At 35.8% G+C, this 18,997-nt stretch overlaps 1 protein-coding gene across 1 annotated transcript in view; it reads left to right on the forward strand.

Annotated features, from left to right (window-relative positions):
- Nucleotides 1-18,997, forward strand: part of LOC150095133 (uncharacterized) — a 489,238-nt gene that overhangs the window by 243,896 nt on the left and 226,345 nt on the right. The gene's annotated exons all lie outside the window — the stretch shown is intronic.

The following is an 18,997-nucleotide window of genomic DNA, read 5'->3' on the forward strand; positions in this document are numbered from 1 at the left end:
AATTGTTTATTTTATTTATATGTTTATTTTGGATTTAATAAATATTTATTTCACTTTTGATAGATTAATACAAATAATGATGCAAAGAAAATTTGAATCTGGAGCTAGTAGAAGAAAACGACTTAGAGAAAATGAAAAACAGCTAAATAGTCAAAAGGGGGCAATTTTGTCTTTCTTGCGTTCTGAAAATGAAGAATTTCGTAGAAGTGAAGTTGTACTTCACAGTTCTCGGAATGAAAAAAAACATTGGTATCATTATCAGGAGGAGATGAAAGTGAAAATGAAGAACATCAAAATGATGTGGAAAACATAGAAGGAGAGAAAGAAATAAATGAAACAAATCAAGAGAATTCTGAAGAAAATTTTCAATCGGAGTCTGTATTTACCAGCAAGCAAGCTATCTCTTATCCTACCGATATAGCAGTGTGGCCACTTACTGTTAATGAACAGTTTATGAAGCATATTTTAATAAATATGCCCCAGAATCTTAGTAAAATCGAAAATTTAAAAAAAGAATACACAGAACGCAATAGAATATATGTCAGAAATGTGAATATATCACATTTTTACTGTAAAAAGGCGAATGGAACAAAGGAGAAACGAGAGTGGCTATTTTTTTTTCTGAAACCACCAAAGCAATTTACTGCTATGTTTGTAATTTGTTTTCTAAGTCAAATAATAGCTTAATGAAGGGTTTTATTGACTGTGGAAATATAACACAAACATTATGTGATCAGTGCATTCTATTGAGCATATACGAGCGATGTGCACATATTGCAAAAGAAAATCAAGTTCTGTAAATAGTTGAATTGATCAAACACATACAATCTAAAGAAAATTATTGGAGAGAGGTTTTAAAAAGAATAATAGCTACCCATTAAGTTACTGAGTAAACTAGGGCTAGTATTTAGAGGAAATACAAATGATATTTTTTCTGATTCTTGCGGAAATTATTTATCGTGTTTACATTATTTAAGTGAATTTGATGAATTTTTAAAACATCACATGAAAATGTATGCCAACTGTGTGTTCTGGCAGATCAAATTATCTTTCTTACCATACTTGTGATGAATTCATAGCGTTAATAGATAAAAAAACAAGAGAAATATTAATATCAGAAATTAAGGAAGCTGCTTATTTTACAATAATACTGGATTCAACGCCAGACATTGCCCATAATGAAACTAGCTATGATATTTAGGTATGTTGCCGCAAATTCTGACATTAGAGAAACATTTATCGGGATCATCAGAATTACACAACATAATTCCTTATATTTAGAAGAGGTAGTATTAAACAAATTAGAAGAATTATCTTTGTATATAAAAATGTGCAAAGAGCAAAGCTATGATAACGCTGCCAATATGAAAGGTATCTATACAGGTTTACAAGCTAGGCTGAAAAAATGTCCCTCTGCACATTATATACCGTGCTCTAGTCATTCCTTAAATTTAATTGGCAACTATGCTGCGGAATCTTGTCCGGAAGCAGTGCAATATTTTTGTTTTATTCAAAATGTATATAATTACTTTTCATCTTCAACAAGAAGATGAGGTATACTCCTTAAACATTTAGAAAAAAATCTTTAACAGTTAAAAGACTAAGTGAAACGAGGTGGTCCGCAAAACTGACACTATATTAGTTTTGAAACGTGGATATAAACAAATTAAAGATTCATTACTTAAAGTACCCATTTCTCCTCATGAAAAACCTATTTCTAAATTAGAGAGCTCATCATTGGCTGCACATTTTGACAAACCAGAAACAGCAATTTTAACAAGTTATGTGGGACAAAATTTTACAATAAATACATGCCATCTAGTAAATCTCTACAAGATCCCGATATGGATTTGTTTTTAGCTAATAATTTGTTAGCACTCTTTAGTTGGTTTTATTTTAGATATAAGAAATAGTTTTTGCTGCTATAAATGAAGAAGCGAATTTATTAACAGGTGAGACAAAATTTAAAGATGAAATGGAAAGAGTTAAAAAACAAAAAAAATGAGGGACGAAGTTTCACAATCTAACAATGAGATTATATTACATGGGAAAGAAAATTTCGCAGTGAACGCTTTTAATGTCATTTGCGATAAGCTAATTTTGGAAATTAATGAAAGAACAAAAAGCTATTTCGACATATTAGATATGTTTGACATTTTGTTTTGAAGAAAGATATAGATCAAGACAAGTACAAGACTTAAGTTTGTAAAATCTATTAATAAAATTTTACAAACACATGGAACTGATATTGATCCAGAAAAATTTACTGATGAAGTTAAGCAATTTTTAATAATGATAAAGGAAGAAAATTCTTCAATTAAAAATATGTACAAATTTAAACAATGGGTTAAGGTCTACTTTTCCGAACATAGAAACAATTTTAAAAATATTTTTGAGAATGCCTATTTCAAATGCAAGTGCTGAACGATCATTTTCAGTGTTGAAACGAATAAAAAATTATTTAAGAAGCAGCTTGCATCAAAATAAAACAAGTGACCTGTCGTTATTATGCATTGAATCAGATGTAATGGACTCGATTAATTATGATATCATTTTAGATATATTGCTAAAACCAAAGCCAGAAAAAAAAACTTTTATTATTTAAATTTTTTTATTTAAATTTGAACTGATTTATTTTTATACATTTTTTTAAAATGTAAATAAGGTAAGGGGTTGTTATTGAGAAGAATGATAGTGAAAGTTGGACGTATGTTGGACCGAAAGTACGGAAACAAAGAAGGATGAATGAGAGGGAAAGTGAGAAGAGAGGGTCGAGAGTTAGAAAGTTAGAAAGATTTAATGATAGAGTGAATGTGTCGCGAGGTTCAGAAGGTGAATTGGATTGGATGAAGCAAGAAATGAAATGGATGCGGAATGAAATTAAGAGAATTCAGGTCAAAACTATTAAAATAAATCATGATGGCATGAAAGAGATAACAAAAGATGAGCGAGTGGCATTGTATGGCGACTCCATTATTAAAGGTGTGCTAGAGGATAAAATGCACAAGGTATGTTTTCCAGGCGGTAAAATGAGTACTGCATTTGAGTGGTTATGCTGTGAGTCGCTTGGAGAGACTGATGCTGGAAGGTAGAGAAGTGAATAGAGAGAATGAATCAGATCGAGAGGGGAGTGATGTGGAAGAGCAGAAGAGTAAGACAGGAGAGATTGAAGAAGTGGATATGAATGGGGAAGTGAGTGGTATGAGTATAGAAAATGAGAGAATGGGTGTGCAAGAGGAGCAGGGAAACGGGGAGGCTCAGGGTGGACAGGGGTACACAGCATGAGAAAGGTGGATACTCCAAGAGGAGGTGAGAGCATGTGTAGGCAGAAAAGGAATGGGATGACCAGGGATCAAGAGGAAACAGTTGGAATTGAAAAGGTTCTAAAATGAAGAAGCAGAAAGGGAAATGGCCCCAGTCCAGCATGGAGAGATCACATCGAGTGAGTGGTATCAGTGGAACTAGCTGTAGATCCAGAAATGAGTTGTTGTGTTTGTATACTAATGCTAGAAGTATAAGAAACAAGGCGGATGAAATGGTTGCACTAATTGCGTCTGTGCACCCAGAGATTGTCGGAATAAGTGAGACATGGTTAGATGAGGATGACATCCTGACAGGAATAGAGATGGAAAGGTATGATGTGTTTCGTGAGGATAGAAGGGGTAAAAAGGGAGGGGGAGTACTATTGATGATAGAGAAAGAGTTATGTCCATACAAGGTAGAGATGCAAGAGGGAAATGGGGCCAGTGGTTTTGAGGCAGTATGGTGTGAGATAGAGGTGAATAGAATCAAATACTTGGTGGGATGTTGTTATAGACCTGGTAATGTGGATGGTGGTGATAGTGAAATGTATAGTCAAATAAGCCAAGCAAATAAGAAAAGGTGATCATTATGGGTGATTTTAATTATGGCAATATAGACTGGAATGAAGAGATAGCAACTGGAAGTAAAGAAAATGAGTTTATTGAGTTTTTGAGGGATAACTACCTCAGACAGTATGTAACAGAGGGCACAAGAGGATTAAGGGTCTTGGATTTGGTCATCTCATCGGAGGATGTAATTATCAATGAGGTATCAAATCATCCACCAATTGGTGAAAGTGACCATGAGGTGATTACTTGGGTGGTTGCCAGCAGTGCAAGGACCCCTGTGAAAAAAGGGTATATGTGGAACTACAAGGGGGGTGATTATGAAGAGCTCAGGAGACAGCTTGCAGGTGTAGCATGGAATGAGGAGTTAGCTGGAAAAGATATCAATGCAGCTTGGGGGATTTTCAAAAAATATTTAGTGGATGCAATGTCTAAATGTATACCACGGGTGAGAAGGTTAAATAAGTTAGGTGTGAGATGGATGAATAAAGAGATTAAGCATGCAATACAGAGAAAAAGGGCATTGTGGAGGCAGCATAAGAGAAGTGGAAGTAACCAGTTTCATGAGTTCTACAAAGACCAGGCAAGGAGAGTGACTTGGTTGGTGAGAGTAGCTAAAGAGAGGTATGGACAGCAGTTAGCTAATGAAGCTAAAAAGAATCCTAGGGAGTTCTTACGATATGTCGCCAGCAAAAGAAAGAATGATTATGGAAGGATGACATTGATTGGAGGAAATGGTATAAAGACAGCTGTTGCAGAATGTGTGGTGGAGATACTTAATGAGCAGTTCATAAAGATCTTTCAATCTTGTGAATGTGACTTCATGGAGAGATTAAGAGCAGTTGATGATGGGGATGAGAGACTGACTGTAAGTGAGCAAGAGGTGTTTGGGGAGTTGAGTAAACTAGATGTAAATAAGGCTGTGGGACTTGATAATATATCACCGCGTATTCTGAAGGAATGTACCAGAGTGTTGACACCTGCCTTGACATATTTTTTTAATACGTGTCTTGCACTTGGTCAAGTCCCTAAAGAGTGGAAGGAGGGCAAGATTGTGCCACTTCATAAAGGAGGTGATCGAACTCAAGCATCAGACTATAGGCCTATCTGTGTGTCAGGTGTTGTGGTTAAGTTGTTGGAGAAGCTTGTGAGAACTAGGATCCAGAGTTGGGTTGACAACAATGGTATAATCTTTGATGGACAGCATGGATTTGCTAAAGGGAGGTCGTGTTTTAGTCATCTACTTACTTATTACAATAAAGTGACTGCATCCTTGGACAGAGGAGAAGGATACACAGTAATATACTTGGATTTTGCAAAAGCTTTTGATAGAGTACCTCATGATAAGTTGACAGTCAAACTAGAGCAGATGGGGTTGGATATTAGATTAGTGCATTGGATTGGAGACTGGCTATCTGATAGGTATCAACAAGTTGTGTATGGGGGTGCAATATCCAGGAAAAGGAAAGTCACTAGTGGAGTGCCTCAGGGATCTGTTTTAGGGCCATTACTATTTAATTTGTATATTAATGATATTGGCGAAGATTTGGATGGAGATATTCAGTTGTTTGCAGATGATGCAAAGTTGGGACGAACCATAAAGAGTAGTGAAGATGTTGTGGCCTTGCAAGAAGACTTGAATAAATTGAGTGATTGGGCAAGCAAATGGGGATGCGAGTTCAATGTTGCAAAATGTAAGGTTTTAAAATTTGGAAAACAAAGATGGGATACAGAATTTATGCTTGGTGAGAATATATTGTTGGAAGTAGAGGAAATAATAGATCTGGGAGTGATAGTGGATAAGGATCTAAAATTTAGGGGACACATCGCCAAAATTGTGAAGACAACACAAAGACTTCTGGGAATGATGAAGAAGACACTGACGTGTAGAAGTAGGGAGATTCTTGTTCCATTGTATAAGGCTTTGATTAGGCCACACATGGACTATTGTGCCCAGATTTGGTCACCAGGTTTTCAGAAGGATGAAGAGATGTTGGAAAGGGTGCAAAGGTGACTGACTAAGGTAGTTTCTGACCTCTGGAATGTCGAGTATGAGGAAAGATTGAAAAGATGTAATTTGCAGAGTCTAGTGGAGAGAAGGAAGAGGGGAGATATGATAGAGACCTACAAGTTGGTAATGGGTTGTTATAGGATCAATGGTGGAGAAGTTCTACAGAGAATAGTGGGAGATCAGGGGAGAACCAGAGGTCATCCCTGGAAACTGTATAAAGAGGGTGTGAGTAGGGGAGTGAGAGGCAGGTTTTTTTCGTGCAGAGTTGTGAATGATTGGAATGCCTTGCCTGAGAGTGTGGTGTCTGCAAGGAGTTTGAATGTGTTTAAGACCCAGTATGATGAGATGTGTGTGAGACAAAGGACCTCCTAGATGAGTCTTTGACTCCATGAGGTCTTGTTTTAATAATAATAATAATAATAATAAAATATATGTATACCAATGTTGTATTGTATTATTAAAATTAATTATTATGGAAATGTTGACTTTTATTTTCAATAAAATAAAAGAAAATGCTTACTTTTGAGGGCCTCATAATGATGTTGCACCTCAGGCCTCCAAAAGTATAAATGTGGCCCTGGACGCACTTTTTTGGACACATTTTGTACAAAAATGTGTACAAAAAAGGATGCACCTCCTTTTTTGTACATATTTTTTAGGAAAAAAACTTTATCACTGAATATTATAATGAATTTACAGTATTTGAAATATAAAGTAATAAATAGGTCTGCTTTCAACAAATACCTAATCTAACTAGGAAAGAGTACCCAACTTTTAATCATCAAAACCCAGAAATTCATCTCCAGAGCTAAATAACCTCTTCTAAATCAGAATCTGAGTCATCATACAACAAATTGTCCTCTGTACCATCCAGTGCATTACTAATTCCACACTTCTTAAATGATTTAACCACTGTCTCAGTTTTCACAGCATCCCATGAAGCTTTGACCCACTCACAAACTTGCGAAATGCTAGGCCTCATCCTTCTTCCTGATGGCATAACCTCAAAATCCGAAGACTGCATCCAGCTGTTCAACTTCTCCTTCATAAATCCCTTAAATGGTTTATTAATACAGACATCTAGAGGTTGAAGCTGACTAGTTAGGCCTCCTGTAATTTCAGCTAACTGAGTTTTCAATTCCTTGAGTTTATTTGTAACATCGTCTGTTCTGTGAGAATGAAACTGATCCCATGCTAGCATGGCAGGCTTCTTCAACAGTCCACCAGGGCGCCTAGACCAAATTTTATCTATCCATAACTTCATTCCTCCTCCATCCATTCAGCCTTTTGCATGAACATGTACAAACACTCCTTTAAGCAGTTTTTCTTTGGGTAGCATCTTCCTTTTAAAAATCAGTAGTGGCGGCAATTTTGTCCCATCAGCACAGCAGGAAAAAACAACTGTGTAGTGAGTTTTTTGTGCCCCAAAGTTTTAATAGTAACACTTTTAGTGCCCTTGGAATCTACAGTTTTGTTTAAGGGCACATCAAAAGTCAGCGGTATCTCGTCCATGTTTCCTATTTGCGCAAGTTCAAAATTTTCTCATTTCCTTGCATTAATGACGAATCGTTGAAATGCAATCATTTTTTCTTCATATTCAGCTGGCATCTTTTGTGATATTTTGTTTTAGTCTGCATACATAGCTGGTTTCTCTTCATAAATCTTGAACACCATGATGTTGATCCAGTAAAGTTGGCGATCACTCTGTTAGTGACTATCGCTTTCGCTTGATGAATAATAATTTTTGTAGACACTGAACGTCCCGCTTTTCTGTGGTCTAAAATCCAAGTATTCAGCTCTGCCTCAAGTTCTGGCCATTTTGCAGTTCCACTTCATAGGTTATGTTTCCTGTGCATTGCTTTTTTTAAATCCTCTTCCTGATTCTGCCAAATTCTTATCATTTTCTCAGCTGGGGGTGGTCTGAAATGCCTCTCTGCAGCCCTGTTTCCACGTTCTTTACCATATGCAATCACATGTAGCTTGTATGCAATATTGTAACAATGCCGACGTTTTTCAGCAATAATTTGCCAAGAAATTTAGAGAAAATTTAACAGCAGAAATTTATCACCATTCACAACTGTGACAACAATTGGAAAGTTTAAACGAACAGAACACAGCTGTGATCGTCGATGACAGCGCATGCACATCCACTGAACTCTACGTCAGTGTTTCTCAAAGTGTGGTATGCGTACCCCCGCGGGTACGTGAAGGTCTTCAGGGGGGTCCGTGGAATTTTCGGCTCTGCATCATTAATGCATAGAATAAAATGCAATGTATCCGTGAAGATCGAGATCATAAAACGTTCGTATTGTATCACTGAATAAGGTACAGAAACATCCGCAGGCTGTGCAATATGTTTCTCAACAAACAGTGCAATTAGAGACAACTGGGAAATGGCACTAACTAATGAATCGCATGTCCCCCTTCCACAGAATATGCTGTATGACTCGAGCAAAACCATATGTTGCCGGTGCAGCATATGGTTTTGTTTGAGTGAATGTGTTAAAACGAAGAAATATATAGTGAATGTGTTTCAGATATTATATAAGGAATTTTGGTTGAAGAGAATTAGCATTTCAATTCAACTGTCGGCTTGTCTTTGTCATTTAGTAGCATGATCTTTTGTTAATACCGTACCAATTATATGAATGCGGATGTCTGAAGTTTGAGAAACACTGCTCTATGTAACTGGAATGATCTCACACACACCGCAAGGAACCAATAAAGAAATCACGTAACTGAACAGAGAAAATTTCCAGAAATGAAAATAAAAAAAAACCGAGTATCGGCGTATAAGACACACTCTGTTTTTCAGACTTATTTTCAAAGTGTTATACGCTGGCAAATACGGTATATGGCATGATGGATTTACTCAGTGAGAGACATAATTTAAAAAAAAAGAGTAAATGATTGTTTGCCATGGGATAAAAAATTAAAAAAGTATATATATATATATATATATATATGCATATCTAAATATAAATAAAAAAGAAACAAAAATATGGGAATCTTTGGAAACAGTATTACATCCTAAACAAAATATTAAACAAAGTATTAACTTATCTGAATACATCCTAGCCTTCATTAATCAAGAACATTCACATCAGTGTAAACATGCAAAATGTTTGGAACAATTAGAAATATTTTTTAAAAAATCACGTCGGTCTCTTGTGTTTAACTGCATATTGGTTGTCACCTTTGTTAGTCACTGTTCTGTCTGCTGGTTTGTTTATTTACACCTGGAGAAATCCTGGGAAATTAGGGAAACATTGTGTCATTAAATAAATAAATATTATCAACTTATTATGGTGTTCTGCCTTATAAACTTTAATTAAATATTCATGAACTGGCAAAGTTTATGTTTACATACTTATATATATTATTATTATTATTATTATTATTATTAATATATGACCTTCATGGAATCAGAGACTCATCATGGGAGGTACACACTATCACACGCAAACTCATCCAAACCATGCCTTAAAATGATTCAAAGTGTCTACATTCACAACACACTCGCAATGCTTTGCACTCACTAACCATTCTCCATGTAAACAACCTGCTCCTCACTTCTCTGCATATATGTTTGTGTATATATATATATATGTAAATAAATTTTGTTACCTTGGGAATAATGTATATTAGGGTTACCAAGTAATTTTATAAACTTAAAATTAAAAAATTAAATTTAAAACCTTGGTATTTAGGGTCTAGCTACTCTCTGAGGAGACCTCAAAAAAGGTTGAAACCGGTCTAGGTAGTGACCCCACCCATAATGTATTGCAGTATACATCTCTTAGTGAGATGTGCTTTACATTATGGAAAATACTAAGAATAGTGATCAGAGCTTTACCCACCTTTACAATGAGTTGCCCTGGTGTTGCACCACCTTTAGACTTGAACTACCTTTCAGGCACAAACTTAACTGTTTGCTTACTTGGGATTAGGAGTAAATAACCAAGTTTATAAAATTACGTGGTAACCCTAGTGTGTGTGTGTATATATGTATATATATATATATATAAGTAAAGTGGATATTAAATCCAGCATTATTTCAAAGCCGAATGTAGAGACTATGGAAGTTTCGTAAAAAAAAAGTGCTGCCCAAAAAAAAAAGCTGCTCATGCATCTATAAGATGCTTGTGCAGCGTTTATGTCTTCTAAGTGGTCCACGCTAAGGTAACTCATGAATGCTGGTGAGTGTATTCTATAAAATCTCTAATGAAGTTTTTTGTGAAACTTTCATAGTTTCTACATTCAGCTTAAAAATAATCCTGGATTTAATATCCACTTTACTTATATACTTTTGCATTGCTGAACTGAAGCCTTTGGCTCTTTATTTTAGTATATATATGCTTATGAACATATCCCAATTCCGAGTAAACACTACAAGTCATATATATATATATATGTATATATATATATTTATAAAGAATTGAATGACTAGAACCAAGATTTAAATAAAAAGGTTTTAATATAAAAACACAACTAGTTTTGGCTTGTAACAGCCTTCATCAGGTGACATTATAAAAGAAAGAAAAAAGAAAAAACACTGAAGCTTAAATAAACTATGAACATCATAGAGAGTCTCTATACATAATTGACATTAAATCGTTGTGGTTGTATTTAAAGCTGTTCTTTCGTTAGTTGTATTGTTTGGAAAGTGCGTTCTAGTAGCATTTCGTGAATGCCAGTACATGATTACAGCTGAATGACAATCTGGGAGGTTGTAGCTCAAGTTATTATTTAGATAAACAGGATTGAAGATGATTTCTCTAGATTCCACGATTTTTCTCTCTAGTTCATCATTGCAACGGAAGATGTTAGTATATTTTTCCCAGCAGACTCTGTGACTTTGGTTTTCATCATTAGGATTAGCCTAGGAAAGGATATAACTTGATAATGCACTGGCTCGCTGTCTCTTGTAAGTAATGTCCCTCATATGTTCTTCCATACGCAATTCGACAAATTTGTCTGTCTGCCCAAAATGAGGAATATCACAATCACACAATATTTTATATATGCCAGGGTATTTGAATTGATGATGACAAGATTTTGGGTGGCTTATTAAGAAACGGATCTTCGGAAGCAGAGTGAACAAGGTTCTGATATTGTATTTTCTTAGAACTTTTTGCTAATTTGTGTGAAACTGTACTTATGTAAGGAATAGTCTTTGAATCTATTTGTTACTTCTGAGTGATGTCTAGGAGGATTGAGAAGGAATCTTTCAACGATTCTCTTGGAATATCCATTAACTTCGTAAGAAGTTTTGAGATAGTTTATTTCTGTAAGAAGTTCATTTGGGTCATCCAGAAGAGAACGGGCTCTATGTCCCAAGGTGGAAATTATTCCAAGCTTGTGAGGAGGGAAGTGATGGGACTGACTATGCAGATATCTGTTGGTATGTGTGGGCTTTCTATATATCAATATTTTGAGTTTACCAGAAGAGCGAGTCAGTTTGACATCAAGAAAAGGCAAGGAATTATCCGTTTCAAGCTCGGCAGTAAACTTAATACTTTGATGTTGGCTATTGAGATGTTCGAGGAAAACCATAAGGTAATCATGTCCATGGCTCCAAATAATAAAGACATCATCTACATAGCATTTCCAAACTTGAGGTGTTAAAATAAAGGAAGAGATAGCCTTGGTTTCAAAATCCTCTAAGTAAATATTTGTGAGTACATGGGATAAAGGATTACCCATAGCCAGTCCATGATTTTGAAATTTGAAGTAACCAGACCTGATGCAATGTGTAAGCAAGGCTAATATTTTTTGGAATAACTTGTCCTTGAGTAATGTCAGTTATGTATAAAGACTCTCTATGATGTTTATAGTTTATTTAAGCTTCAGTGTTTTAGTGTTTTTTCTTTTTTCTTACTTTTATAATGTCACCTGATGAAGGCTGTTACAAGCCGAAACTAGTCGTGTTTTTATATTAAAACCTTTTTACTCAAATCTCAGTTCTAGTCATTCAATTCTTCATAAAAATATGTATGTTAACTGAGTTAATGATCATTCTTTCATATATATATATATATGAAAGAATGATCATATATATATATATATATATATATATATTCATATTTATATATACTGACTTAGATCCGAGAACAAGAAAAAAAACAATTAAATTTAATCAAAACGCAAGGTTTATCGGATTGACCGACTTCTTCAGGCGTGGGGACATAGAAAGCAAATTAAAAAAAAAAGCACTATAAGAAGCATTGTATCACTTTAAAAACGACTATTATAAAATTCAGTTAGCTTTGAACTGTAGCTGCAGTTCGTGTTGAAGTTCTATTGTTGGGCATCTGCATGCATCTGACTTCACGAGTGTGCCAATATCAGATAGCAGAGCTTAAAGAGTCCAGTAGATTATAACTAAGGTTATTATTTATATGATGAGGGTCCATAACAATTTCCTTAGACTCGACTATGCGGCACTCCACCTCGTCATGGCATATACGAAGGTTTGAAGTTGTTGTCCAGTTTATCTCATGTTGACAGCCTTCATCATTTTCTATTAAGAAGGGGTATGTACGGAAGTACATACGGGGTATGTACTTTTTCTATTAAGAAGGGGTATGTACGGAACTACAGGTTAGGCAGTTATAACAAGCTTCGGAGTGAGCTTGCAGCCATCCCATGGCAGAACATATTGCAAGGGAAAGATGTTAGCAGTGCTTGGGATAAAATCAGCGGGTATCTGAGGAAAGCAATATCAGATTGTGTCCCCATGGTCAGGAGGTCAAACAAGGCAGGCATTAGATGGATGAGCAGTAGTATCAAGCTTGAACTGCAAAAAAAGAAAATGTTATGGAGAATTTACAAGGAGAAAGGCGATCAGGACACCCATGAGCAGTACAAGGCTCAAGCTAGGAAGGTTACCAGCATAGTAAGAAAAGCTAAATCAGATTATGAGAAGACCTTAGCCAAAGAGATCAAGGGTAATCCCAAAGAGTTCTTCCGCTATGTGGCAAGTAAGAGGAAGAATGACTTCGGAAGGATAACCTTAGTGGGTGCTGATGGTATTGAGGTGACAAAATCAGATGTAATAGTCGAGTTACTGAGTGATCACTTTTCAAAAGTCTATCACCCAAGCGAGGATATCTCTATACCTATAGCAATACCTAATGTGAGAATTGAAGCTAAAGAATCAGAGGTATTAAATATATTGCAAAACTTAAATGCAAACACTGCGGTAGGCTTAGATGGAATATCAGCTCTGGTGAATGTGCAAATGAATTGTCAACCCCTCTTACCTGGATATTTAATTTAAGTTTGAACTCTGGTATGGTCCCTAGGGAGTGGAAGTTAGGCAAAGTGGTTCCTTTGCATAAGGGTGGCTCTAAAACTGCAGTATTGAATTACAGACCAATCACCATCTCAGGAGTAGTGGTAAAAGTATTGGAAAAGTTGGTTAAAGACAAAATTCAAGAATGGGTGGATCAGGATATGATACTGTATAGAGGCCAACATGGTTTTGTTAAAGGTAGATCCTGCCTTAGCAATCTATTAACTATTCATAATAGAATAACATCTGAGTTGGACAAAGGAACTGGCTACACAGTGGCTTCTGGATTTTGCTAAGGCTTTTGACAGGATACCCCATAGAACACTGTTACGCAAATTGGAGCAGATGGGAATGGATATTAAATTGGTGATATGGATAGGAGAATGGCTCAGGGAGAGATACCATAAGGTGGTGTATGGAGGAGCCCAGTCCAGAATGAGGCAGGTGACCAGTGGTGTGCCTCAGGGCTCTGTGCTTGGGCCAATGTTGTTTAATTTGTATATAAATGATATTGGAAACGGCTTAAAGGGAGATATTCAGTTGTTTGCTGATGATGCAAAGTTGTGTAGTGCAATAAAAAATCAAGCTGATGTTGAAAGTTTGCAGGAGGATTTAAATAAGCTGGTAAAATGGGCAAAAGAAAATGGATGTCAGTTCAATGTGGAAAAGTGTAAAGTCATGCATTTTGGGATTAAAAGATTACCAGCTGTGTACTACATCGATGAAAAGGTACTCCAAGAGATTGATGAGGCTAGGGACTTAGGGGTATTGGTAGATAGGGAGATGAAGTTCAGAGGACACATTGCTAAGGTGTCCAAGATTGCACATAGGATTACTTGGTTGTTGAGGAACACACTGACATCCAGAGATAAAGAGGTTATTATTCCCCTTTATAAAGCATTGATACTTCCACATTTGGATTACTGTGCTCAGGTCTGGTCACCTGGATTCCTTGGAGATGAGGAGGCTGTGGAGAGGGTTCAGAGAAGAGTGACCAAGTTGGTGAGTGATATAAAAAATGCTCCCTACATTGATAGATTGAGAGCTTGTGGATTGCAGAGATTGGTTGATAGGCGAAGAAGAGGGGATATGATAGAAACATTCAAATTACTAAAAGGTTTTTATAGGATTGATGCAGGGGAAATGTTTCAGCTGTGTGATAGTGATGGAAGAACAAGAGGTCATCTCTGGAAATTAAAGAAGAGTGTGGTTAACAAAGGTGTCAGAACAAGGTTTTTTGCCTGGAGGGTGGTGAATGAGTGGAATTCATTGCCTGACTTAGTTGTGAGCTCTTCGTCTGTAAATGAATTCAAGAAGAGATATGACAGATATTGTTTTGCTAGTTTGGGTCTCCTGCGATGAGTCTACTGACTCCATGGAGATACCCGTAATAATAATAATAATAATAATAATAATAATCATTTGTGTTTACTGAAAACAGTACATGGCTTGATAATGCACTTGCTCTAGTTCTTTTGTAGGCAGTGTCTCTCTGGTGTTCTTCCAGATGTAGGAGGATGGATTTTTCAGTTTGGCCATAGTATTGTTTCCCACAGTCACACATGATTTTGTACACTCCTGGGAATTGTAGATGATTGTGAGCTTGTTTGTATTTGCTTAAAATCGATCTTAGTTTAGGAAGAGGAGAAGCAGGTTTTTGTGTTGAACTTTCGTAAAATTCTTCTTATTTTCGTGGAGAGTGAGCTGATGTATGGTAAGGAGATATAACCTTTGGGGTTGTCTTGTGTTTCTGAGTTGTTTTGATTGCAGTGGTATAGATGCTTATTAATAGTTTTCGATGAGTAGCCATTACGATAGATTTTAAGCAAATACAAACAAGCTCACAACCATCTACAATTCCCAGGAGTGTACAAAATCACGTGTGACTGTGGGAAACAATACTATGGCCAAGCTGAAAAATCTATCCTTCTACGTCTGGAAGAACACCAGAGAGACATTGCCTACAAAAGAACTAGAGCAAGTGCCCTATCAAGCCATGTACTGTTTTCAGTAAACACAAATGATGAAGTCTGTCAATATGAGATAAACTGGACAACAACTTCAGCCCTTCATATATGCCATGACGAGGTAGAATGCCGCATAGTTGAATCTAAGGAAATTATTATGGACCCTCATCATATAAATAATAACCTTAGTTATAATCTACCAGACTCTTTCAGCTCTGCTATCCGATATTGGCACACTCATGAAGTCAGATGCTCAACAATAGAACTTCAACACGGACTGTAGCTACAGTTCAAAGCTAACTCAATTTTATAATAGTCATTTTTAAAGTGATACAATGTTTCTTATAGTGTTTTTTTTTTCAGTATATATTAATATTACAGATCGTCATACATATATTTATATATATATATATATATATATATATATACTGGCCATTAGAAACTTTTCTTAATACTGTGTTCAACCTTCTTTATCCTGAATTACAGCACATATGCCATTTAACAATGATTCTGCAAGGTGATGGATTGCATCTATATCTACAATAACAGGTGTTCACCAAACAGTCCTTTAACTGGCTCACATTTGACAGAAGAAGAATTTGCTGTTGAATCTATTTTTCTAACACGTCCCGTACATTCTACACATATCTGACATGTCCCATACATTCTAACATTTCTATACATTTCTAACACGTTCCATACATGATCAAGTAAGAGGGTTCATTGATGGTAGTACTGCGTTTGAAGAGATCTGAAAGATAAGTTATTTAGTTTTTTAAAAAAAATTGCATTATTAGTTTAAAAATTTTCCTAATTCTAGCACAAATTATGCTAGAATTAGGATATATTGCGTAGTTAATTAGTTTAGCTTAAAAAGTTTGTTTTAAATAGAGTTAATTTAGTATTTTGATAAGACACGTTAGATACATAGTGTAGCACATGGCACCAAAGCGAAGAAAGGCAATGCCGTCCAAATCACCGTATTTGCTTGAAGTATTTAACCAAAAGGAATTCATCCAGTGTAAGGTCTGTGGAATGTATGCTTTGCTACGAGCGGCTGGAATTTGGTTTGAGAGAACGATATGCCAAGGAAAATGAAAGCGAGGATCTGAAGTGTGTCTCAGGTCATGAGATTGACTTGGTGGATGAAAGTCAGAATGCGATAGAAAATTGTGGATGTGTGATAGAAAATTGTGATGTAACACCAGATAGCATAGAGAAGGAGTTTCAAAGTGATACAGTTGATAGTAAAAGTATAGGGCGAGAGAATGGTTTGACTAATAAAAAAAAATGAAGAGTTAGCTGCAATGAGGAAGATAGCTCAGTTGCGCGGAGTGATACATAGGGCAAAACTGCAGCTGGAGCGATTATAAAAATGTCTACCGAGTGGATCAGCTAACAAAAAGAAGCAAGTGTGTGATAAAATAAATGAGAACATGATTGGGAGCGAAAGAAAAATTAAGGATCCATTTGTAGAGGCTTAAGTGCTGTGAGGACATTATGTTGGAGGCTTAATGGATTGTATACAGCACTCAGAAAGGATTAAAACAGAATTTAATACTTCCTATATTTTGTCTCAGTCACTGAGACATCTTCAGGGATTACAAAAAAACTAATGTAACACAGTGGTGTAGCTAGAGCTTTTCCCACCCTGGGCGGTCTCTGAGTTTGCTTCCCTTCTCAGTACACACCAAAAATACTACATATAGGGAAAACAAAAAGTCAAAACGACATATAGGGAAATAAATTAAAACACTATTTTTATTTCTGAAATTTAATTTCAACATTCTAAAATGTTATTTTTCTTGCTTTTCTGTTAGCAAAATCATCGATGACATTGGCAAAATCTATTTCGTAGTAATGTAGGTAATTCTTAATAAATTTTATTTAGAAAAACTCCTCTCACAACTAGCAAACAGCAATTGTGAGGAAAATTCGCAGTAGTATTACAAAATTTGGAAATTAGTTCTCGAGACAGTATTTCAGAATTAACTGCAAAAGTTCAAAAAAGGTTCAAATTGCTGCCCGGGGCAGACCGTTCCCCTCTAGCTATGCCTCTGATGTAACATATTCACAAATACCACACAATACTAAGCCCAACCACGTGGGTGACACTAAAGTCCTATCTAGGTGGAGCGCCCTCTAAGGGTGGCTGTAGGTGGCCTGGAATGTAAGGTGGGACCACTGTTGATAAATGTGTCCCAGATCTTAGGAAGCTTAATGCAACCGTATTTATTAAGATTTGGTTGATTTCTGAGAGCTGCCACTGATTTTAAGAATAGTCTCTCTTTTTTGAATTTGCTGTGGTGGAGCATGGTGGTTTTTTTTCATGAGATCTCCTACCATCAACTTTAGCAAGCATTATCATCTTCTCCGGACTGTCATTTGCTCATATAATATGTCCAAAGTATGACAAATTTTGCTTGATGATCATAGCTTTGAGAAAGAGTAATCCAGCTTTATTCTGTTTATCACTAATTTATTGGTTTGCTTTGCAGTCCATGGATGCTAATGAAGCTGTTAGTTTGGTGTAGGGTGTTAAGAGCATGACCTGAGAGGCCTGCTTCATCAAAATTGTTAAAAAGAACACAAACAACACAATAAATTTAACAATTTTGGTGAGGCAGGCCTCTCAGGTCATGCTCTTAACACCCTATACCAAATTGACTGGAAAAGTTTTACATCATACAAAAACTTGGTATGAACAGAAATTTAAAGATACCATAGCGGCCATTAGGACAAAGAACATTGCTGATTGCTGCAATAGACCAAGAAGTCCACAGGAATGTATGGATGCCATGCTCTGCAGCAGATTAGCACAATGAGTGCAGGCCTATCAATTATTATGGGAGATTTCAACTATGTAGACATAGACTGGAAGGAGGAAAGGGGCACAGGAAGAGAGGAGTGGAATGTATACAGTAAATATATACCCTTTCCTTACAGAAGTACTCACATGGTTGGGAACCACCCAGTTAATCACTTAATGGCCAGTCTCACCAATTGGAGGGAGATTTGACACCTCATTTATAATAACATCCTCTGATGAGATGATCAATTTTTTTAAATTTTTCTATTTTTTTTATTTATTTATTTTTGGATTTTTAATTTTTATGCTTATTTAATTTTTTTTTTATTTTGAAGGGTCCTCTTTGTCCATGTGCTTCAATCCAGTTACTTAACTCCTTAAGATTTTTGTTAAGGAGATAACATTCATTTGTCTTCTTTTAGGCTTTCTCCCATTCACCAAGTATCAGAAACATTGTATACTGGTCAATATATACATATAGACACCTATAACCTAATAACACAAAAAATGATATAATGATAATGTTACAGAGTGTTAACAGTTTGCTCCAATGAAAAGAAACTGAAAACAGAACTAGAATGTTTTGACTCATCTTTTTAAGAAATGGATATAATAAAACATCAGTCCTTGTGTGGGATGCAGCAAGATAAATAAATTGTATATTTAAATGTGTGCTGATATTGTGTAATATGTATACTGAGTGTTATTCTGAGATATCTGAATGTGAAACACAGTGTTTGAATAAATTTCTTAGGTGGCATCATCATAAATTCAATGTTCTTGGTATCACACTGATACAACTTAGCAGTGAAAGGCAAATCATTCCACGGGTCAGAATGGAAGACAAGTGAAGTAAATGCCATGGATTTTTCTAAAAATGGTATGGTACCAAATGTGGTGTGTATGCATGGGAAGTTGTTGCAGATATTTATGTAGAGAGGCTGAATAAGAGAAAAGAGAGAGTGTGGGTGTGTACAAAGTGTGATATTCTGATGGACTACAAGGCTTACTTAAATATGAGTTTAAATAGTTTAAACATGAGTA

The sequence above is a fragment of the Typopeltis vanoorti genome, chromosome 21 (assembly GCF_054136105.1).
Source record: "Typopeltis vanoorti isolate ZY-2024b chromosome 21, IOZ_Tvanoo_1.0, whole genome shotgun sequence".
Lineage (NCBI taxonomy): Eukaryota > Metazoa > Arthropoda > Arachnida > Uropygi > Thelyphonidae > Typopeltis > Typopeltis vanoorti.